Consider the following 24,587-nt stretch of genomic DNA (forward strand, 5'->3'; position numbering starts at 1 on the left):
TTTAAAATGTATACATCAGAGGTAAAATAATGCCTAAATCCCTTTAAAATATCTGATTCTATATAACACAGTGTCTGAAATGATTTTCAAGACCCATGAACTTCTAAAATTAAACTAACTACAGTTAAAACTTATATCCCTTCTACATTCAATATTATTATTTCCATCCTTTCTTATAGCTTTTTGTTGTTATTTTCAGAGAGTGGGGGCACCACTACTGGCAGCATTGCAATACCACAAGATCAACATATGGCACGGGCAGAGAAATCTCCTGTTCCATCTCCCTGCTCCAAAATTCCATTAACATATTGTCAGCAGAACAAGGGCATATCAGATATAAAATTGATGACAAGAAATTATACACTTGATTTTAGTCAAAAGATTAAGGAATTATTTTTCATCCTTTAAACTCTAATTTGGGACAACAGTGACATCAGTCAGGCAAAACCATCTATTGAATATACTGTGGTCAATTTTGTTGTGGAACCGTCCACCGGAAGACTTCCAAGTCCAACATTTAGATTCAGCCTTTTGGAATTGTGAGTTACCATGGATGGTCTTGGTCGACATGATGAACTCAGACAGTCTCTCACCCTGTTCATTCTATTCTAAGCCATGGGTCCCGATGTGGAGTTCTTTGACTGATCTTCTCGGTCTTATCTTGGCATTAAAATCACTGACAATGATCTTGTAGAAGGTGTGGTCTTCTTTATAGAACTTCTCCAGCTCCATGTAGAACTTCTCAATTTCTCCTTCATCATAATTGGATGTGCATAGACAATGAAGATAGAAACTGCCGGCAGTGAGCCACAACTAATCAAGTGTAATCGTCTGAGTCGGGTTGTTAGGCATTCAAATGTATCAATGTTTATGGCCAAGTTTGTGTTGACAAGGACACTGACACCTCCGACGCCTCTTTTGTCACATGTTCTGAGGAACAATTCTTCTCCAATGTCGAAAAAGGCATGATGTGATTGATGCCTTCTTGTCTCAGTCAGACAAGTGATGTCGTACTTGATCTTTCGCACTTTTACTATCAGGCCCTCGATAGATACATCCAATGTCAGCATGCTTGCATTAAAAGTATAGACAGTCATTTTTGTCTTTCTTCATTTTAGCAAACTAGTTCGGCCTTGAGATTTTATCAGTCTCTCCTTCCTCATCCTTCTTTATGCTACCATATTGGTGGCTCTTTCTGGGATAGGGGAATGAGACCCATTGTATTTATTGGTTTTGGCATATCGGATACGCCACGGATAGCTTTCCAGGCTCTGCTGTGTGGGCGGGATACTCTCGGTAGCATGCCATGCTCTCCGAAAGGGATAGAGGCTTTTAGGGCAGCCTCTAATCATCCTTTCAGGTGTTCCTATGGTTCACACCATATTTGAACCCTATCAAATATGGTGCGGCAATCCTGGAAGAAGTGGCCACATGGTCCAGAAAGTATCCTGGAGCGAGGCAGTGGTGGGTTAGTGAATGTAATGTAGACAGTGGTCTGCTGGTAAGGTATTTATCTAGTACCGGTATGATGGGTCTTCTGTGTGGAATCCCTGGGTCACCGGCAGCTGGTGGAAGCAGACAGGGCAGAGTAGGGTGGCGCTCCTGATTTTAATCCCTTGGTAATCTAAGGTTGGTGGGCGCAGGCAGAGAATCTCTGTTCCCGGGTCCATTGAGCCTGGAGTTCAAGGTCTCAGAGTTCCGCTTACCTGGTTCTGTGGGGATTCACTCATGCGTGAGTCTCAGCCCAATGAGCATGAGTCTTGAAGGTTTTGCCTGACCGATGTCGCTGTTGTCCCCAAATTCAAAACGGGATGTGATCACCACCTCTTTTGTGCAAAATTCTACTTCACAGAGCAGTGAGAAAGGGCTGTAAAATTTATGAAGACAACTCCCAGAACGACCACCAACTGAGAGCTCTTAGGCACTATTGCAGCAACATGGGAAGATGCTGTCGTTGACAACATTGATGTGGAATATGATCAACTGGTTCAGCACCTCCATGATTGTGCAAGGAATGCCCAGAGAGAGATAGCCACCAAAAAATGCCTATTCGAAAACTCTTGAGCTCATTTGCTAACGTGGCTTGGCGCAAGCCTCAGGCAACCGCAAGTGAACGTCTGAGCTCTCAAAACAGTGAAGAGAAGTGATAAAGGAAGACTTCAAAGAGAGAAGAGCAGCAGTGCTGGCAGATGTGGCAGAAGCCGGCAAAAGCATTTGCAACGCCTGCCTGTCCTTCGCCAACTACAAGACCAAATGACTGCCCTCTGATGTCCTAATGGATCTATCACATCTTCCAGAAGGGCAGCAGAGAAGATTATCCATGATTTCTCTCGTATCTCTTCAGTAGCCATGTCCACCTGACCACATACCAAATTCTGCAGGATGAATATGTCCTTCCCAACGCTCTCCCTTCCAAAATCCGACATGCCATTTCATCGGTAAATAAAGAGGCGACAGCACCAGTCAAGTTCAGTCCCAAACCCCTGAAGAACCTGCTGTTGCTAATCATCAATACACTGGCTCGACTCTTCACACACTACCTGTCTGAATGTAAGTTTCCGTCCCAGTGGAAAACCAGCAGGACTGTGCTACTTGTAGAAGAAGGGAGACATCCATGACATTGACAACTATCGCCTGATCAGCCTATTGTCTGTCATCTACAAGCTGTTCACTCGAGTCATCCTGAATAGGATTGGCAGAACACGAGATGAAGGAAAACCATGTTAGCAAACTGGGTTCTGCAAAGGATTCAGCATGATAGACCATAACCACAAGATAACCATGCTCATTGAGGTTTCTCAGGAGTTCAAGATACTGCTCTGCCTAACATTCAATGATTTAAAGAAGGCCTTTGATTCTTTTGAGATGAAAGCAGTCATTGAAGACCTATCCAAACAGAGCATTCAAAGTCAACACATCAGGATCCTCTGTGAGCTGTATTACGGATTCACTATCAGGATCTCACCATTCTACAAGGAAATGGTCATCCATGTCAAGAGAAGGGTTCAGCAAGGCGATACCATTTCACCGAAACTCTTCAGTGCTACCCTTGAGAACGTCATGTGACAACTGAAATGGGAAGGACTGGGAGTGAAGATAGACTGTCGGCAACTATACCACCTCCGCTTCTCTGATGACGTCATTCTAATTACACCAAACATCAGCCAAGCGGCACAAATGCTGTCCGACTTCGGCTATGAGTGTATAAAGTTCGAAGTACAGCTGAATCTCACAAAGACAATGTTCATGAAAAACAGTCTCGTTCCTGACATTCCATTCACTCACAATGGAATGAACATCTCCGAACGCAACAGTTATGTGTACCTAGGTCAGGATGTCAACATGACTCATGACCTGGCACCTGAGTTGCTCAAGAGGACGCCTTCAAGAGCGTCCAAGAAATAGCTAAGAGGATGAAGAGCCTCTGGGTCTGGGCACATCTCTTCAATTCCACTGTTCTTCCTGCATTAACATATGCCTCAGAAACCTGGGCCCTACGAAAACAGGATGAGAATGCAATTAGGGTTTCCCAAAGAGGAATCGAAAGAGCTATGCTTGGAGTATCACGATTCTCTCAAATGAGAGAAAGAATCCAGAGTTCTGACCTCCATCGACAGTCAAGAATCAGGGACGCTGTCTCATTTGCCAAGGCATTGAAAATCAGATGGGTTTGGCATGTAATGAGATTTGGAGATGACCACTGGTATAGAGCCATTACCGACTGGATTCTATGGGATGTCAAAATATCGCATGGCCGCCCACCTACAAGATGGTCAGACTTCGTCGTCAAGACCCTGAACAATTGTTTTGAGGCTCTTCGTGTTCCTGGAGTGAGCAGACACCATTGGGCTACACTAGCACATGACAGGGATGAATGGAGACATTACTGGCGTCCTCTCAAGCAAATCAATTAGTAACGGGACGTCAAGTGATCAAATTCTTATTTAGAGCTTATAATACTAATCTGGGAGAAGATAAAAGGGCAAATCATCAATGTTATTAAGTCATTTAAAAAGTTTGTTTTGATGAGGGAATGCAGTACTTGAAAGGGCATTTCATGGGTCATGCTTGGCCTCAGAGTATAGGAAAGAGATTGGTAATGAAGGAAAATAATCAAGGGGCAAGAAGAGATAGATGGGAAGCAACACGAAGAGGGGTCAATGGGATACGACTCTATCAGTGGGGTAAAGGAGTGATTCAGCCTACTAGACAAATTGTAAAGTCAACAGCAATGAAAACAAGAGATCCAAACTTCAATAACCAAACTCAAAAGGTGCTTATTCAAGTGGCAATCTAGGGATTGGGTAGATGAAAGGGTGGGAACCTGAGAAGCGTGGTAGAAAGTAGAAGACTGCTGGTCGGATTGGTGCTGGAACAAAGTATATATGCAACTCATTATATATTGATAACTTTGCAAATTATGGGGTTTAATAAAATGTTTTGAAGAGTTTGTCTTGATGTGGAGGAATGTTAAAAGTCTATCTTGATGGGGGTTTTGGAAACTGAACACCTGTCAGTACTCAGAGGCTACTGACAATGATTCGTTGATTTACAAAGTTACTGGCAGTTCAATTTTAGATGTACAATGTTCCAGCACTGATCCTACCACCAGTGTCAATTTCCCTCCATCAGTGTTCCCAGGTTCCCTCCCACCCTGCAAACTGCCTCCTTGGTAAGAACTTTTTAAAGTATCTGTGACCTCAAAATAAGGCTACAAGACCACAAGCCTCACATTTTTTCATTCCTTCATTAAATTTATTTTTTCTGTGATATTTGTTATTGCTTCGTAGAATAGAATGGTGGTCAGGAGTTGTGCTTTTCTAATCTTTGAATCATCCATTGTTAATCTCCAGTAAATTTCTTTTATGCCTCTCTCCTTTTTTGAAAAGTAGGTAGCACTGTAGCACTATCCTCCCATTGTTCATCGATTTGCTCGAGTGGACACCAGTAACATCTCCATTGTGAGACTACAGTTACTGTTTTTGGCATATCGAATATGTCACAGGTAGCTTGCTGGTGGAATACTCTCGGTAGCTTGCCGGGCTCTCTGAGAGGGGTAGAGGAATCAAACCCAGGTTGGCCACATGCAAGGCAAATACCCTACCCGCTATGCCTTGGCTTCAGCCCTGAAAAGTGGGTATGATAATATAATTACTACAGGAAATGGCACATGCTAACATGTTTAGGTGACATATGAGTTATTCAGATTAACTGAAACACCTCTTATGTAATTGGACTTATCCTAGAATGCTGAAAAGCATTTGGATCTATTTTTATTAGTTTTTATTGTCATTTTATTAATAGATGCATTATCTCTAAATAATCAGAAACATCCATAAAGTATATCTCTTGGATGAGTAGTACATTACAATTCAGAAACTTTCAGAATGGACACAGTCAGCATGTATTTGAAACTGGGACCTCACAGCCATCTGTAATGCACAGCTCAAGACTTTAGTGTTATGTGTAATAGGCCCACTGCACAAAATGTTCTAAGAAAGCTCCTTTTATCAGTGAGGCTAAGAGAACTACATTGTGAACTCCAGGTTTTTTTCCATTCATTTGCTCAAAGATAAGCAGGAAACTATTGCCCTCTTTGGGGGCTGTCTTCAGAGACTATTTCTAGCCACCACTTGTAGGAATGCTTTATGAGATGTCAGCATGTGTGAGAAGAGATAGCATGGTTTGTCATGGGTAGATAGGCCATATTCTGCAATAAACTGATGGCTTTGTCTTTTATCACCATGACAGGATTATTTAACAAGCTGTGACTCTGTGGTTCATCACAAAGAAAACTGTCATCCTCAGACACGTGGCCTGAGCGTCCTTTCATCTTTATGCCAGTAGGATCTGTCATGTGACATCAAGCAGACCAGCAACTCCAGATGGACCGTGCAGGTTACAGCAGTATAACAAGGAAGGTTTGCACTGGCAGAGATCCAGGGTTTGCACCTTTGATTAGATTACATGGATGAGAAAAACATATGTGAGCTCTTGGGTTGTGTATGCTGATAATATGTCACCAATGTCACTTGAAAGGAAATAGTACAACCAGTTCTGTTTGGGTGATAATTATTTATCATGGTGTTATTCTGAGTAACTGATAAATGAGTTAGACTGATTTATTCTATAACCACTCCAATTTAACAAATGCATCATTGCTAAGTATTACTTCCACTTATATTTCTGAAGCAACTTTATAGCTCTAATTATAAATTATCTTTTAGAACTCTTGAAAAATGATAATAGCTTGATTTTGTGTGTAAAGTAAATTTAAAATAGTTCCTTTGGCAATGACTTTCAGAGATAAGAAACAAAATATCCAAAACTCTAGACTGAAAATTCATGTTCCCTTAGAACATGTCTCAGTAGCTGAGAGTTGAGGGAAAATACTTACAGCCAAATCTATAGGATATGAATTTCTGGCTGTGGAAACTGGTCAGGTCTTGCTGAGCTCAGCACAGTTTCTTATCCTGGGACATAGTATTCTGCTATAACCATGACTTGGCATATCAAATTAAACTACTTTGGAAACATTAAGGTATAAATATTTCATAGATGTCCTCATGGGATTAAATTTAAACTAAAACACTTAAAAGTCTCAGATGTTTGGTCTCAATGATAATTTCTGTCTTTTCATTCTCTTGAAATTTCTTCATCTTGCAAAGTCATCTCTTCTGGAGTTTAGTTTGATCTTTTTGTCTTGTTTTTTTTTAAGTGATAAATCTGAGGACTTTTAAAGCTAGAATCTTGCTGAAAATATTTAAAACTAAAGTAGGAGTTATATTTTAACCAACAGTTATCTCTCGTGAAAGGAAAAAAATTATAAAATTGAATGAAAGAGATATTTAAACTGTCGGAGGGCCAGAACCTTAATACACAAGATATGGTTCTTGCTTTATATAGTTCCCTGAGAACATCCAGGAGTGATACCTGAGCACAGAGTTTGAAGTAAGAACCAAGCACTGCTGAGTGTGATCTCCATTGGACGTCCATGGCTATTGCTCAGTAGTAGGTCCCCACATAGACCCCAATCCAGGTATTAATACACAATATTATGAGTGTTAATAATAATCACGTGGTAAGGAAAGGCTTAAGTCAGTGTCATAAGTGTGTATGCTAGACATTGCACACAGGTGCTTCATGGAGCTGTGATTTGGGATTCTTAGCTAGCCAATGTTTATCTCAGCAAGATGAGCTCCATTCAAGTGCATTTGGCAAATGAGAGAGCCTTTTATTAATCAATTGCCCAGAGTCAATACTTCTGTCTTTACAAAAATATCATATTGGTTATCAGTGGCCTTGGATAAATTAAAGGTAGTCACTTAACAAAAAAAAAATCTGCTTGCACAAAATACTACTCTAAATAATCCTAGGAATTTGGAAAGGAGAGCATTTAGAATTAAATAGAAAGTCAGCTGTAAAATTGTGCTCTAATTTTTTGTTTTGTTTTGTTTTTCTTTTGATTTGGAGGTCACACCAGGTTGTGTTTAGAGAACACTCCTGACGGTTCAGAAGCCTTATGTGGTGCCACAGATCTAACTCAAGTCAGCTGCACTCCATTGGACAATCTCTCTGACCCAATTTCTGTTGAATTGAATTTTCAGTATTTTGGTTGTTCACTCTGAGTATCTCTGTGAGAATACACTAATCTAGGTTCTGTGACCACAGCAATCCTTGCTGACACTCAGATTGGAATTTTATTTATTTATTTATTTATTTATTTATTTTTTGCTTTTTGAGTCACACCCGGCGATGCTCAGGGGTTACTCCTGGCTCATGCACTCAGGAATTGCTCCTGGCGGTGCTCGGGGGACCATATGGGATGCTGGGAATCGAACCTGTGTTGGCCATGTTGGCTGCATGCAAGGCAAATGCCCTACACGCTGTGCTATTGCTCCAGCCCCTCAGATTGGAATTTTAAACACTGTCCTCCCATTGTTCATCGATTTGCTCAAGAGGGCCCAGTAACATCTCCATTTTGAGGCTGTGTTTGGCATATTGAATACATCACGGGTTGCTTGCCAGGCTTTGCCATGCGGTGAGATACTCTCGGTAGCTTGTCGGGCTCTTCGAGAGGGGCGGAGGAATTGAACCCGGCTTGACTGGGCTGGCTGCATGCCCTACCACTGTGCTATCGCTCCAGCTTGGAATTTTAAAAAATATGAAAAGAACTGTTGGCGCTGGAGTGATAGCACAGCGGGTAGGGCATTTGCCTTGCATGCGCTGCCTCAAGTTCGATTCCCAGCATCTCATAGGGTCCCCCAAGCACCGCCAGAAGTAATTCCTGAGTGCATGAGCCAGGCGTAACCTCTGTGCATTGCTGGGTGTGGCCCAAAAAGCTAAAAAAAAAAAAGAACTTTTACCATTGAGAATATAATTTTTTTTACTGCATTCTTGTTTTGCACAGTCTATTTCATACTTTAGAGCAACCATCATTACCTTGTTATCATCATTTAGTCTTTAAATTGAGTACATTATAATCCTTGAAATTAGGTGACATAATAATTTAATTCCAGAAATTAGTAGTCACAATTTGGCGGCCAATGGGCTTTCTGTTTGTTTGTTTGTTTTTTTGTTTTTTTCTCATCTCTAAACTTAAACCAATTTAAAGTGAATCAGGAAAGAGTAAGAAAAGAGCTAGAAAGTTTTTAACTCTATGTTAGATTTTTCTAGTTGGGAGGGTCTGATAGAATAGTTTCAGGTAATTGTGTATAGAGACATTAGACAAGATTTAGTAAATCACTAATGCACTTTATTTTGAATCTTCAGAACAAATTGATAAAATAAAAAAATAAAACCTTTTTTTCAGAAAGTTGCTGTGTTCTCCAGTCATTTTACAGAACATACATATGTGCAAAGTAATGACTATATTTTAAAAATTTAGTCTGGGGCTGGGGTGATAGTACAATGGGTAGGGTGCTTGATTTGCAAACAGCTGACCTAGATTTGATCCCTGGCACCCTATTTGGATCTCTAAGCCTGCCCTGATTGCAGAGGTAGGAGTAAGTCCTAAGCACAACTGGCTATGGACCAAGAGCAAAAATAAATAAACAATAAAAGATAAAAGTAAATAAAGAAATCAATCTATTATAACTTTAAAACTAAAACCCTAGAATATGAATAGCACAATTATAATACCCTTTCTGAAAATATGTGACTCAAATATATCTGCAGGCCAGCCACATTTCTCTAAATCCCAATGTGTGAGTTCTACAATTAAAGTTCAACTGGAGACATCCACCAGCTTTGTTCAAAATCTGAAATCAAAAGACATGGCTTGATTTTTTTCAACGTCATCCAAGTTATAGAGGCTAAATGATATTATTCACAAAGTTTACAGTTCTTTGTTATAAAATTTGCATAATTTATAATTAAGTGAAAATATAAATATATTAATCTAATATTTAGTTTCATTTTGATTTTTCCTTTCCAATTTTCAGATCAAATGAATCTGGTTGCCACTTCAAATTATTCAAGTTTATGTCTAGTATAAAGAAACAACAGCAGATTTGTATATAAAGCAGTTTTTTAAGGTATTATGCATGACTATGTTATTTCTGCTTTTCCAGCACTATAACTTTTTTAATATTTCATAACATTTCTTGAATTGAGTTGATTCACTAACATCTGCCTCAGAATAGCAGGCATTTTGTACTCACTTTGTCTGTATTTTCTAAAGTTTTACCTCAGTTATTTTTTTCCTCTGAAGAAAATTAGAAATGCAAAGATGAATTATTAGCCTTCCTGTCTGTTCTGTGGCAGGTAGGCTTCTTGAGTACTGCATTCATTCTATTTGTAAAGAGCTTTAATGAGAATATTAACTAAAACAATTTGTAAAGCACTCAATCAAAAACAGAATCTCAGATGCAATACCCCATTTAAAAAAATGAAAAAGAAAATACACACACATACATAGTCGTCTATGACTATACACAAGAACTCAGAAACTCACACATCTACTAATTAGTGGGAACACTTCCCAGGAAAATATAAGCCATGGTTAGGGAAAAGGGCATGTGAGATGGGTGGGGAAGCGGAATAAAGACAATAGGAAGGCAAAGAACAATTACAATGAAGAGAACAGGGTTTATACACTAAAAGAAAATGTGCATGAATAGCTTAGAAAGATATATTCAAACTGAAATTAGAGTTAATAGTGTTCCATTTGGGCATTTGCTATTATACACTGATGATTTTTGTTGTATCTAAATGGTTCAAAAAAGAAAATTTCAAAAGTTCTGCCTTCAACAGATTACAATACTTGCATCCGGCAATAACAAGCTATAGAAAGATTCAAATTAGAAAGCATCGACCTAAAATTCTTTATATATATGTATACATATACACATATGAACATATATATGTACATATGTTTATATATGCACAAATATTCTTTTCAAATATGTATGTATGTATGCATGTATATATATATATATATATATATATATACATGCATACATACATACACACATATATGGTTGTTGTTTGGGGACCTCACCTAGCAGTGCTTAGGGTTAATTCCTGGCCTTGTACTCAGGGATCACTCCTGGTGAACTAGGAGGTGCCTGGGATTGAATCCTTGCTGGATGCTTGCAAGGCAAATACCCTACTAAGCAATTTAATCAAATAGCATTTTGTTTCTTTCTTTAGCATGCAGGAAGGAAATATTTCAAGATTTAATCCAGATGAAAACATTTAAAAATAGGTATAATAAATATGACTTCTTTAAAATATATATGCAGAATCATCATAGAAATATATAGTTGTATGTACAGTATTTTAAAAATAATTGCATTATTTCAATAAAGAACTAAAATATAATATATTTTACAAACACATATACATGCAGACTGTATAAATAATGTGCATACATATAAATCTTTAAGTTAGTATTTTATCTTATTGTCTTATGTATGGAATAAAAATTTAAGATAAGACATTGAAATATTTTAATAATCTCAAGTGAAAACAAATTGAATATATTTTCAGTATGGAATAATCACAGGAAAGGCCAAGATCTTACCTATATTTTTTATTATATACACTTTGAACAAGTTTTTATTTTATTTAGAAAAATCTAGATGCAGTGAGAAAGTCTAATAAAAATGTTTATATTTTTGTTTCTCACACAAAAGATCCAAGATTTGCAAGTCTCAGAGAAATAGTAGAGGTGCAGTTGTAACAACTATTTTTATTTTTTCTAAATTGACTATTAAGAAAGAATGAGCAATTAGAATCAGAAAGACCATCAGTTGCAAATTGTTAGATCATAAAATTAAAACTTTTTTGACTTAAACAAATCTGTTTCCTCTCTCTTGAATAAAGCTTACCATCTGAGCTCTAACCTATTTTTAAAATAAATTCTGTTAAAACAAACAAGCATGTGGGTGAAGTAGAGAATTAGGTGTGTTTATTTATGTGTGTCAGTGTACATATTTGTGTATGTGTAAGGACAGAGTAACTGTGGCAATTTACAATTTATAGGCAATAACAGAACTTTTGTTCTCTTTATTCTTTTGAAGAAAAAAGATAAATTCAGGGAAAAATCAAACAAAATTGAGTAACTTCAAATTATTTTGTATGATAGTTTGTTTCTAAAGTGAATTTCTCATATGAATAAAGTTTCATATCTAGTGACTATATTATAGCATAGTGGGGCTGGAGCAATAGCACAGTGGGTAGGGCGTTCGCCTTACAAGCGGCCAACATGGCCAACCCGAGTTCGATTCCTCCGCCCCTCTCGGAGAGCCCGGCAAGCTACCGAGAGTATTTGATATGCCAGACACAGTAACAACAAAGTCTCCAATGGAGACATTACTGGGCCCGCTCGAGCAAATCGACGATCAACGGGAGGGCCTTTACCTTTACCTTTACCTTAATATCTATTAAAATGTATAACACGTTAGAGTCCAGGACATTACATTCTTTTATTTGAGGTTTAATTATAATCACCCTTTATATATAGTGATCAAATGTACCACCTGGAACAGGGTTTACATAATCAATAAATATTTGTTGATTCTGGGAAGGACTGAGGAAGGAATAGAAGAAGGGGGAAAAATTAAAGAGGTAAAGTTAAAAAATAGCATATTGTAAATATTAGAAAATAACTCTGGAGATTTAAAGTCAGTTGTACTAATATTTTAATGTAAAAATAAATCACAGATTTATTACCTTAGTCATAAGAACCTTAGTTATCTTGTATTTTATTTTCTGATCACTCAAGTTTTTATCATAGTAAAACCTAAGTTTTATAGATATTTTTGTGCTTGAGTTTTATCGTACATGAAAAAAACAGTATAATTCTGGAATATAATCTTTAAAAAGCTTACTTTCTGAGCCGAAGAGGTTGGAGGTTGAGGAATTTACTTTTAACATAGTCAACACCTTTGATATGATCCCCAGTCCAGCATATGTTCCTGGAGTACTGCCAGGAGAGATCACTAAGAAAAAAGCCAGATGAAAGCACTGAACACTAGAGTGTGGTACCCAAACAATCAAATAACAACAAAAATCCCTCCTAAATACATAAATGCAGACTTGTGTCATTAAAAAATGACAGACTTCTGCTTTTTAAAATTTGTGATATCATTGACAATAAATAATTTAGAATTTTTCCATATGTAACATAGTAATTTGACATTGCACATTGTAAAATATCCAATGAATATCTGTAAACACATAATTAAAATACTTTTATTGTGATAAAAATCTTAAGATCTATTTTCAGCAGCTTTCAAATTTACAATATGGCATTATTAATCATAGTCACCTGCTCTCCATTCTAATATACCAATGGCTTATTTCTTTCACAAGAAGAAATTTGTACATTAAGGAATTTTGTCCACCTCTCACTCTGTCTTTGGCAACTAACAATCTATTTTTTGTATCTGACTTAAATTTAAAAAAAAATTCTGCATGTACCTTTTAACATCAATGTTTTCTGCCTCGTTACAACTCATTCTTCATGAAACTAGTAACCCTTGAGGAATTTAAAGAGTCTGTAAGCAAGGTGAGGATCAGAATATTCTACTGAAGAGAGAAAAATAAACAAGATATTTTTTACAATAATTTGGGTAATTTTAAAAGACTATGCAAAGAAAAGCACTGAAGTTAAAAAGAACTCATTATATGGCAACAATGTTGGGCAATCAAATTTTATTAATCTAAGAGCAATCACATCCTTTGGAAAAAGGCTCCATAAAGCTTCCACTATTATTCAGTAATTATGACATGTGTAGTTATTGTATCATAATATATTATATAATATTATAGATTTGGTATGCTGAATTATTTTACTCTCAGAATTACTTTACTCTATATTGCTTTCACCAGTGCATTTAGCTTTGATGGAAATGCTTAATGTTCTGATTTCTAAAATTATGGCTAATTTATCACATTCAATTATTATTATTATTATTATTGTTGTTGTTGTTGTTGTTGTTGTTATTATTGCTTGTAGAGTCACACCCAGCAATGAACAGGGTTTACTCCTGGCTTTGCACTCAGGAAATATTATTGGTGGTGGTCAGAGGACCATAAGGGATGAATTAAATTGAACCCGGGTTGACCGCTTGCAAGGCAAACGCCCTACCCATCTCTACTATCACTCAAGTCCCCAATGATTTTTTTTTTACTTTTAGGTACAATATTTCTGAAGATAGGTAAAAATATTTGAACCCTGTGAAACCACTTGGAAATGCATTATATTTTCAAAAGCCACATAGTTCAGTTCTCCATCTTTAGAATTCCAGCTCCTGGAGGATTTGGGCCGGTATATTTTGTTTTATCTCTTTTCTTATCTCTCTTTAAGTTTTGGCTGCTGAAAGTGAGAGTTGGTGCATGAAGATTACTTTAAACTGTGCCATTTTTTTTGCTGTGCAACAAACATGGATCAAATTGAGTGGAAATTAATGCCAGAATAGTGAGAAATAAGGAAGTTCAAAATGAGAATGATCTGTTGCACCCATTGATTATGTTTTAGTATTTTCTCCTGTTCTGCCTGAATGTAAAATAGAGGCTTCAGAAAATAAACTGAAAAATTGATACTACCGGTATTTTCTGTGCAAGGCACTGCTGTACCACATCTCAGTTAGGCCTCACACCATTTCAGTCTACAGTTATTATGATTCAAATTTTACAAATGTATAATCTGAAACTTTGAGTAATCAATCACCCTACCCAAAGTTGGATTACTAAAAAGTAAAATAAAGTAAAAGTATAAATAGAGTTGTAGATCAATTGTTAGGAAGAGTGAACAATTTTGCTCTTGGGGAACTTTGGACAATATCTAGAAACATGCATTTTTTAATTTTTTTAGGTGAAGCCAGAGAAACTGTACAGGGATTAAGACATTTTCCTTAAATGTAGCTGACCATGTTTTGAGTCCTAATACTAAATATGGCCCCCTTATTATAGACAAGAATGATTTTAGAGAACCAGGAGTAATCCATAGGCATCACTGAGTGGTAACCCAAGACCCTCAATGGGTCAATAAATAAATAAATATGTAAAATTTTACAGGAGGGATGGGTCATTTCTGGCATCTTATATACAAAGACTGTATATACGTCCATACTCCTATGGGAACTGCAGAACACAAGAGGAGTTTCATAACAAGTAATCAGGTACCTTACAACACTAAGCAGTGTTGGATTTGACTTGCAAAACCTTGATTTATTGGATTTGTAAGACATTTGTAGTATTGGGAAAGTTAATTATGTTGATAATGGGAAAACTCTGAATGCAATTTTTTGACAGATAAATGAGACAGGAAAAATGAAGATTTCTGTTTCCTTTTTGCATATCTTTTATTTTTTATCTTTTTTTGCTTTTGGTTTGGGGTCACACTCAAAGATGCAAAAGGCTTACTCCTGGCTCTTTGCTTAGGGGTCCTCTTGCTGGGGCTAGGGGACTATATGAGGTGCTGGAGATCATGCATGGTAATGGCTCTGTCTGTTGTACTATCGCACTGGTCCCAGAAAGAGATTTTAGGCCAAGGAAGTAGTTTAGCTCAGTGGTAGTGCATATGCTACGTAGATAAGACCCTGCATTCAATTTCCAGTACCAAATTAAAGAACCTGGAAATTCTGAAAGTTTTATCTATAGATAACTTTCTATAAGAGATATATTTAGTCCAAGTTTTAAATAAGAAATTTCTTTCCTTTTAACACATAACTGACTTGTTGATACATTACTGGAAACTAGATTCAAAGTTCTAGATACTTGAAATCATAAAAGTGTGATTTCAGTGAATTTATCTTTCGGCTGGAGCAATAGCACAGTGGGTAGGGCGTTCGCCTTACAAGCGGCCAACATGGCCGACCCGAGTTCGATTCCTCCGCCCCTCTCGGAGAGCCCGGCAAGCTACTGAGAGTATTCGATCTGCCAGACACAGTAACAACGAAGTCTCCAATGGAGACGTTACTGGGCCTGCTCGAGCAAATCGACGATCAACGGGAGGGCCTTTACCTTTATCTTTCATCAAATAAAATAATTTAAAAATTTAGGTAGATGTTCAGGGCAAATTAAAGTACAATATTATATTCAAATAAAATATTTTCAAAATTAATTAAATATATGAAAATTCTAAATGATTGATTAATTATATGATATAATTATGAAAAATAGCCAGTTTTATATTATTGTATTTTTTTATAATTTTTATTACAGTTAGGCAGTATGGTAACAATAGTGTTAACATTCATGGTTTGGATGTACAAATTTACTGCATTCCACCATCACCAAAGTACAAAAGACGCTCCACCACTGTCCCTTTATCTGCTATAGTCCACCTACTCATTCCCCTCTCACCATGTTCCCAGTGCTGGTAGTTTGAGCTTTATAATCCAAGGCTAAGGATATGATATTGTTCAATATGATCTAACTCTTTCTCTCCATACTACAGATTTTAATAGGGTCACCTGGTATTTGTCCTTGTTCCTCCGACTCATTTTAACATGATACCCCCTACTTCATTCTTGTTACAGTGAACTGCAAGATTCCATCTTTTCTCACAGTGTACAGTATTCTATTGCACACAGGGGTAAAGATACCATAGGTTGTTTACTGATTCATCTGACATTAGGTATTAGTCAGCTTGTTTCTATATACAGCTATATTATTAAGCACTATGGACATAGAATGCTTTTTTGAATTCATGTTTTTGTGTCTTGAAGGTTAATGCTAAGAAGATGGATAAAACATCTACTTAGAAAAATTTTGCAGCTTAAAGTAAAAGTAAATTTATGAGATAAATTATTGCAGTCCCTAAGAATGGTACAGTGACTTAGAATACCTGCTTTGAACGGTATTGTTACAAGTTAGATTTCCTAGTATTCACATGAACCTACACTGATCCTTGCATTTCTGCTTATTTGTGACTTCCTGGAGTCGCAAACAATTAACACACACAGCATAAGCGGATGTGTATAAGCAGAACAAAGATGAGTGTAACCCCCTGAAAGTCCCATGACTAAAGTAATGCACATATGCCACAGCGAGAAAGTGCAGTCCTGAGATCATTTGTGACACCACCACAACAACCCCTCACCCTATTGTGTACCATAACTGAACTTGTTTGCCCCAGTAAAAGAGTGTGAGCCCCCCAATGAGTATGTATGTAAACATCACACTCAAGATAATCTCTTGAATAGCACCTCAGCCAAACATCAAGCACTGAAACCTGGTGTATATCTTCTGAGACGCACAGAAATTAAATAGTCACCAGCATAGTCAGTTCTTTATGTGACCCTTGATCACTGCAGCAACAGAAAATGGTCACGGTCCTCCCATTATTCATCGATTTGCTCGAGTGGGCCCAGTAACGTTTCCATCGTGAGACTTGTTACTGTGTTTGACATATCAAATACGTCACGGCTAGCTTGCCAGGCTTTGCCGTGTGGGCGAGATACTCTCAGTAGCTTGCCAGGCTCTCTGAGAGGGGCGGCTCGGCTGGGCTGCCTGTGCACAAGACAAATGCCCTGCCACTGTGCTATCGCTCAAGAAGGGGGAAAGGGGAAAAAATGAAGAAGAAAAAATATCACATAGATGAGTGAAACTATATATGGAGGAAATAGTAAAGAGTTAAAAAAAGATGACAAACACATAGATGCTGAAATTATTTTGCAATTAGTAGATATGAGAAGTAGTTTTGAGGATAGAATGGAAATAATTAAAAATATACAGATTATGTTGCATGAATGTCAAATTTAAGGATTTGCTTTTTGTATTGAGCAGAACATGAAAATATACTCTATTCACATTGAAAAACTAACAGAGAAAGTTTGTTGGTTTTTTGCTATGTAATGATTTTCATAAAAATTCCAAGTATAAGACTGGATATGCTTGCACATGCTTTTGATGTGGGAAAACATATACATTAAAGTGCCAAAGCATACCCAGTCAGTCTGTGACATTTCTTACTTTGAAGCACAGAACCTTTATATTTCTGCCAAATCTACAAATCTTTTTAGCATAACACCTTTCCAGTTTGATAGTCATTTTGTCAACCTGCATGCTAAGAAAGTAGAATTTTTAAACATTGGAAATCAAACATAAGCCCCAAACTGATGGATGGAAAATATGTTAATAATTGAAAATAGAAATGTTGAAATTCCTGTTTGCGTTACTCAAAATAGCAATTCTTCTGTGAGGATGCTAAGCTCAAAAATAGGGATATGGTAGAGAAGATCCAAGGGTGACTGATGAGATAAACATAAATGAACCTCGATGACAAATACCCTGGTCAGAAAAACAACAATCTCTCCTGATTAGTAATCTTTACATATTTGTAAAAAATCGATTAAGTGAGAAAAGGATGAGCTTTGGTGAGAGGTGTTTATTTGTTGGTCTGTTCTCCATAGGAAGCTCTATTTCAGTGAAAGTGAAACCAATTTTAAAATCATGAGCATTTTGGAGAGACGGGAGTTAATAGGCACAGTAATTTTGATTTTTGGAGATCACAGTGCTGTACTCCTTGAACCTCCCTTTAGAAAAAATTTTTTAAAAATCTCAGTGAGTTTCCAGAGAACCTTTGTTACTGTAGAGCAGCCACACCAGGACATGGAACTCTCTGCTGCAGCCAACAATAACTGGCAATGGTGGGAGTACTAGTGCCAAGTCATTTCCACTGTCGAGAGGAAACTTTTTGGAAGATTTTTACTAGCCTAGTCCAGATTTTCAATCATACTGAAGTCTGAAATTCTTACTATCAAATGCTCTTTTTTCCCCCCTCTTGTCTTACATAGGTGTCAATCTACAGTTAGAAAATAAGATCAGAAAAAGTTTTAATTAGACATAGAAAGATTGCACTCATTTGTGTAATATAAAGTAACAGAATGGGAGACTAACACCCAAGAACAGTAGAGATCAGTACCAGGATGATTACTCCACGGCTTAGAAGCCAGCCTTGCATGCTGGGGGAAAAGGCAGCTCATATAGAGAAGGAACCAACAAGTAAAGGGTGCTAGGAGGGCCCACTTGGGATGGGAGATACAGACTGAAAGTAGACTATAGACTGAACACGATGGCCACTTAATATCTCTACTGAAAACCACAATATCCAAAAGGAGAGAGAGAACAAAAGTGAATGCCCTGCCACAGAGGTGAAGTGGGGTGGAGGGGAGAGGGCGGAGGTGCTGGGAGGGATGCTCGAACTATTGTCACTGTCCTCCCGTTGTTCATCAATTTGCTCAAATGGGCCCAGTAAGGTCTCCATTTTGGACTTGTTGTTACTATGTTTGGCATATTGAATACATCACGGGTAGCTTGCCAGACTTTGCCATGTGTGCGAGATACTCTCAGTAGCTTGCCGGGCTCTCGGAGAGGGACGGAGGAATCAAACCCAGCTTGACCAGACTGGCTGTGCTTAAATCAAATGCCCTACCGCTGTGCTGTCGCTCCAGCCTGGGACTATTGGTGGTAGAAAATGTGCACTGGTGGAGGAATGGGTACTCGACCACTGTATGACTGAAATGCAAGCACGAAAGTTTGTAAGTCTGTAACTGTACCCCACAGTGATTCACTAATAAATTTTTTTTTAAGTTTTAATTAATGTGCGACATATAAAAGATCTTATCTAGAGTTATAGGCACTCTGCTATTTTCTTCTCTAATGCAGTCTCCATAAATCTGCATAGGCTAAAGATTTTGCAGATCACAAGTTTTATTTTCTTATTGCTGAGATCATAGTGATCAAGCAATGAGCACAAAGTGGTTTAATAATGGAAATTTTGGACAAACGTGCACTGAAAGAGTGAGAGTTAAGAATATAAAATTTAGGAGATTTAGAGATTCATTATTAATGATATCAGAGGCTCTATGATTAAGAGCCTGACCGATTATTTCTTTCAGAGTAAAAGAAAAATTGCTGAATTGCCTCCATTTTTATATAGAAGCTATTCAATATAGCACCTATCAGACTTCTTTAGGTTATAGAGACTGCATGGTTTAATTTGAAAATTTCTACTCTGAGCTACATCCCATGAGACATAAAAGGAGGTCAGCATTGAATAAGTACCACAAGAGAAAAGCATACCACAGAAGTTACAAATTGTCAATGGATATGATATATGGACATATGAGTGATGGGCAAATATTCCTGTAGAACTAATGATGAACCCAGTTCTAGATACATAATTCACACTTCTGAGACTCTGCCAGAGAGTTTCACAATTCATAGTGGGTAGTGCTGCAAATTTTAGACAACTTCAGTATGTCTATTTACTGGATCAAGTAAGAAAGATAAAACTTGACTTGTGATTCCTCAGCAAATCTCTGGAACATCTCATGATATTGGTTCTCTTGAAACCATGAAATATTTCATGGTTTGAAATGGAAAGGTTCATTAGCAGCCCATCAGAAGAAAGAACTGGAACATCTGAAACTGAAATTGGACACTAAACTGAATGAAATTTGGCTTATATCACCCCATTAGCAACTTACACAACTATTTTCTGGTTATAGTATAATGAGGAGATCCCTAACTGCAAGTTTAAAGAGTAAAAAGAGGTAATGATCATCATGGAATATTGATACAAGTTTAACATGTACAATAACTATGATACAACCGCATTCATGTATAACAATGAAAATCATTAAGAAAATGTTTCTTAAGAGTCCAACTTAGAGGGGTATATCTGGTCATCCACTTCTAGTGGAAATAGAAGTCATCCATATTTCAATGACTTCCAGTCAAGGAGTCTGGAGGGTCTAAGATTGGACACTAAAAAAAAAGATATCTGGAGTAAATGGATATAAGTGAGAAACTTATAATAGCTACAGATTGTAAATATTTCTGTACCACACATTAGCAGTTGACAGTAGCATGCATCTCATCAAGGCACTGAATATTCACAAACAAGATCACCTTATCGGTAAACCCCAGTTAGTCTACATTATTGATTTTATCTGAAATGGCATAATGGGCATAAAATTGAGAAGCTATATTTTCAAGTGTAGAATTAGTTCAGAATCCCACTTCCCAAAGTAATTTTGCTTCTGCTTCCCTGAATGTTTAACATGTTATAAAAATGCCAATATGTATGTGGCTACTAATAATATATGATTCCATAAGGACAACAGATGTCTTCTTAATGGGTAGATAACTACACTGGGCCCCTTTTCATTGTAGAAATGCTAGCTGTTTGTCTGTTTTTTATCTTCTCAGAGATTAATTCTTTTTCCGAATTTGGTTTTGCCTTTCCTGCACAAATAACCTCAATAAGTACCTTTATATGTGGAAGTAGGGAATATCTTAACACACAGACATTAAATTTCAGTATAGCCAACAGAGGATGCTTTCATATATCAATGAACTTGCAAGAGTAGACCTATAATGATGAGATCAATCTACTAATTAGAATACTTACTGAAATATTCAGAAGAGGCTGTTATCTGATGTTGGAATGGACTACTGAAAGTAACATTGAAGGGACAGCTTAGAAGTGACCTTAGTAAGAATGTGGTATCAGTAGAAAATAAATGAGACTCCTGCATATGGTGGTGTCAGTACATACTAAATAAGAATGATGCATACTAGATCGAAATACTATGATCTCAAAAATAAGAACTAACTGGCCTAAGAAGTGAGGACAACTAGTAGAGTACCTTTTTAAAAAAATATTATCATAAACTATCTATTTAGGAAATTCGACTTCTAATACCCACAACTCTGGTTTTATAGTGTTAGAGAAGATAACCTCCAAATAGGATATACTCTTAGGACATCAAAGAGAACTATAAGTTGTATATATATATTCATTGATCTTTGTATTTTTATGACCTAGGGCCAGTGGGGATGAAGAGTAATCATTATTTTAGCAGGGATAATTGACCATAATTAAAGAAGTAAGAATGCTTTGACATGAGGTTGATCCCTCAACTCAGGCAGTCATAAGAAATGTAATAGAGTCGGATGTTTAGACACAGTTAAACTGGGAGGTAGAGTATCATCAGAATGTCAGCCTTGTTGGGCTCTTAAAAGTGATATTTGTATCCTTTTCAGGTGGCTGGCTTTTCACTGAATGCTCACATGAGTTTCACTGATGCCTATGCATAAAGAGACCTCATGTTCTCTTCATTTTTTTATAAAGTATTGGATAAAGACCTCATCACATTTTTTAATTTTAATCATATATCATAAAAGTTGTATATCTAAACACAGTCACTTGGTAATTATAATTCTACATATTAATTGAAAGCAATCGCATTCATTCCAAAGCAGATAATGAAGAAGAATGAATACATATGAAATGTAGTTGATTTCTTTGGGTGTGCCTTGGCACCTGTTAATAACTTAAAACAATACTCATGTAGCAAAACCAAGCTTGAATAATATGAAATGTATAACATTTAGAACAACTGATTCTATGACAAAGAAATAGGAATTATTAAATTTTGATCAAAAATGGCTTGGGTGGTATTTACTAAAGGTGATATATTATACTTCTTTAGTTGTAATGTTATCACTATATTAACATTAAAATTTTTAATTAGATTCACAAAAATTACTTTTTTATTTATTTTCTTTTCATTAAATTTAATTATTGGTCAATGGAGGATTTTTACTTATTACCATATTACCATAGAAATTGATATGTTATTTCTGATGTCACATCTTGGAAGGCTATGTAAAATATTAACTTTTATCTGAAAATGACCCAGGTAAATATAAAAAAAAAATCAGCCTACAAATTACCTTTAACATTTTTCCTTCTAGTCACTTTCTTATACCCCAGACTAGGAACCCAAAAACATTCCTCAAGTTCACACCGTAACTATATAAATTAAAAATTGGACTCTGATTTTTAAATACGTAGAATTATTTCAAAATGATATACCACTGAGAAAAATAGTCAATAGAGGTATATCACAAAGTCAATAGTAGAATCAGTCCAATTAGGGCATCCCCACAGTTCTGCACTTTCCTGAAGCACAAGGACATATCCTATCTATCTGGAATTTGGAGAGCATCGATTTTTTACTTCTAAAATGTTTATTGATTTAGGTATTTTACACAGCATAAAGAATTAATGTGTAGGTTGAGCATGGTGTCTCTAAAATGCTCAAATTCCTAAAACCACACTGTTAAAAATATAAATACAATAAATATGAAATAGCTGGCATTACCATAAAATTCTGGGGGAAACTCAAGGATATTTGAGGATAATAAATTGCAAGAGTTCAATTTCCTTTAAAGGGATAAATCACTGTTGCATTTAAGCAAAGAATGAAAGGTTTTAATATATTATGCTTGCACTTTGAGGAGGAAGAAATATATTTTATATTGAAACTATGAATTTCTAAGTTCATATTAGTTAGTCCTTATGAATGTTAAACATTCTGTTGTCTTAACAGAAATCTGAAGTTACACTAAAAGATAAACTATGTTATGCAGCAGGTGTCAGATGTTCAAAACAATTGCAAGTTAAGTAATATTAATTTTTATTTAATATAATTAAATTCACTGAAGGTCATGGAAGAGCTCTTACTTGGCTGAACTGCAGAAAAATGGCCAATTATTGTTGGTGTTTTAAAAAAATACCCAGTGTCTCATACAGTATCCTTCGCTCACTAGTTCTGTTATACAGGGTCTCTTGAGTGTTTTTGCTACTCTACATGAAAGTGGGTTACAATAGTATATGTCAGATTGCTTATTCTTTGAGTGGAATGGGAATAATAAAGCTATAATCCTAGTGTATGATAACGAAGAAAAAACAGACCTGAATCACAGAACACTGCACTGTTCTCTTCTGGGAGCTGGTTTTTATAGTCTCTGAGTCTTGGCCATTGATGGGATTACACGGCACCAGGGAGCAATCTCCTGCCCCTGTGCCTGGCTGTCCTCGCAGCAGTCCCTTGGAGGGGAGCGGGTTGAGCTTTCCTCCCCACCCCGACCAGGGTTCTGGCAGCTGAAGACCTCCAGGACCAACCAGCCACCACCATGCTGAGACCACTCTCCGCACACATGAAGGTACTGGCAGAGGGACAAAGCCACGCGGGTTCCGGGGCCGAGATCCCCAAGCCTACTCAGATTGGGGTCGAGCATCCTCCACCCAGATCCTCCAAATTCCAGTAGGCGGGGTTCACACCCACCATTTTCTCTATATTTGCATAAAATTATCCTTGTATTTTATCCTTGTATATGTTATCTTTGCTACTTTTAATAATAACTGAAGTACTATATATATGATACATATCCTACTATTAATAGTACATGGTGCTTTCTTTCCACTTGGCCAAACATTACTCCAGAGAAATATTTTTATTTGTTTTGGTTTTGGGTCCACTTCCTCTGGCACTGTGCTCTGTGCTCAGGGGTCACTCCTGAATAGGCTCAAGGATCTCTGGTAGGATTTTTCTAGTTTTAAGTCATCTTGTAACACTGTTTTTATCTTGTAACACTGTTTTACCTTGGTGAGAAAGACCTCACATGTGGTGGCTGCTTTCTCCTGTCTTATATTTTCTTTTTTGAGAGAATAGGGGTTCTTCAGGATTAGGTTACCAGTTTCTGAAACACAAAATAGTGGGAAAATTTTAAAAACAAACTATTGGGGAGATTTGTTAACTGTACTGTTTCTATAAATGCAATGTTACATAAAAACCAGCAGCTTATTCTTTATATTTATTCTTTTTTAAAAAAAACAATGAGGTTGGAACTCCCAAAGCAGTGCTCAGTGCTGATAGAGTCTCCCATTACTTAATCAATGAAGCCAATAATGTTAAGGCCTGTAGATTCCATGCTGCTTGGGCCCACAATGCTAGATATCATAAGGGTTGTACTTGGTGGTGCTGGAAGGTCGCACAATAACAGATATCAGATACGGGTTCCATGTGTCCTGACTTCTGAGCTATTTTTCCATCACCTTCATACTGATAATATAAGGCTATGAAAAAACAATAGTAAGGTAAACTGTATTATATATGTATTGCAATTTTTAAAAGCACCGCAGCACTGTCCTCCCATTGAACGTTCATCGATTTGCTTGAGCAGGCAGGCACCAGTAACATCTCAATTGTGAGACTTGTTACTCTTTTTGTTACATCAAATACACCACAGGGAGCTCGCCAGGCACTATGTGCGGG

At 36.9% G+C, this 24,587-nt stretch overlaps 1 non-coding gene across 1 annotated transcript; it reads right to left on the reverse strand.

The window, feature by feature from the left end:
• Positions 1 to 201: 201 nt before the first annotated feature.
• Positions 202 to 394, reverse strand: LOC130019853 (U2 spliceosomal RNA). The gene has a single exon (XR_008791916.1). It is a non-coding gene; the product is annotated as a U2 spliceosomal RNA (small nuclear RNA).
• Positions 395 to 24,587: the final 24,193 nt, after the last annotated feature.

Source organism: Sorex fumeus, unplaced genomic scaffold (assembly GCF_029834395.1).
Source record: "Sorex fumeus unplaced genomic scaffold, SorFum_2.1 ptg000009l, whole genome shotgun sequence".
NCBI classification, from domain to species: domain Eukaryota; kingdom Metazoa; phylum Chordata; class Mammalia; order Eulipotyphla; family Soricidae; genus Sorex; species Sorex fumeus.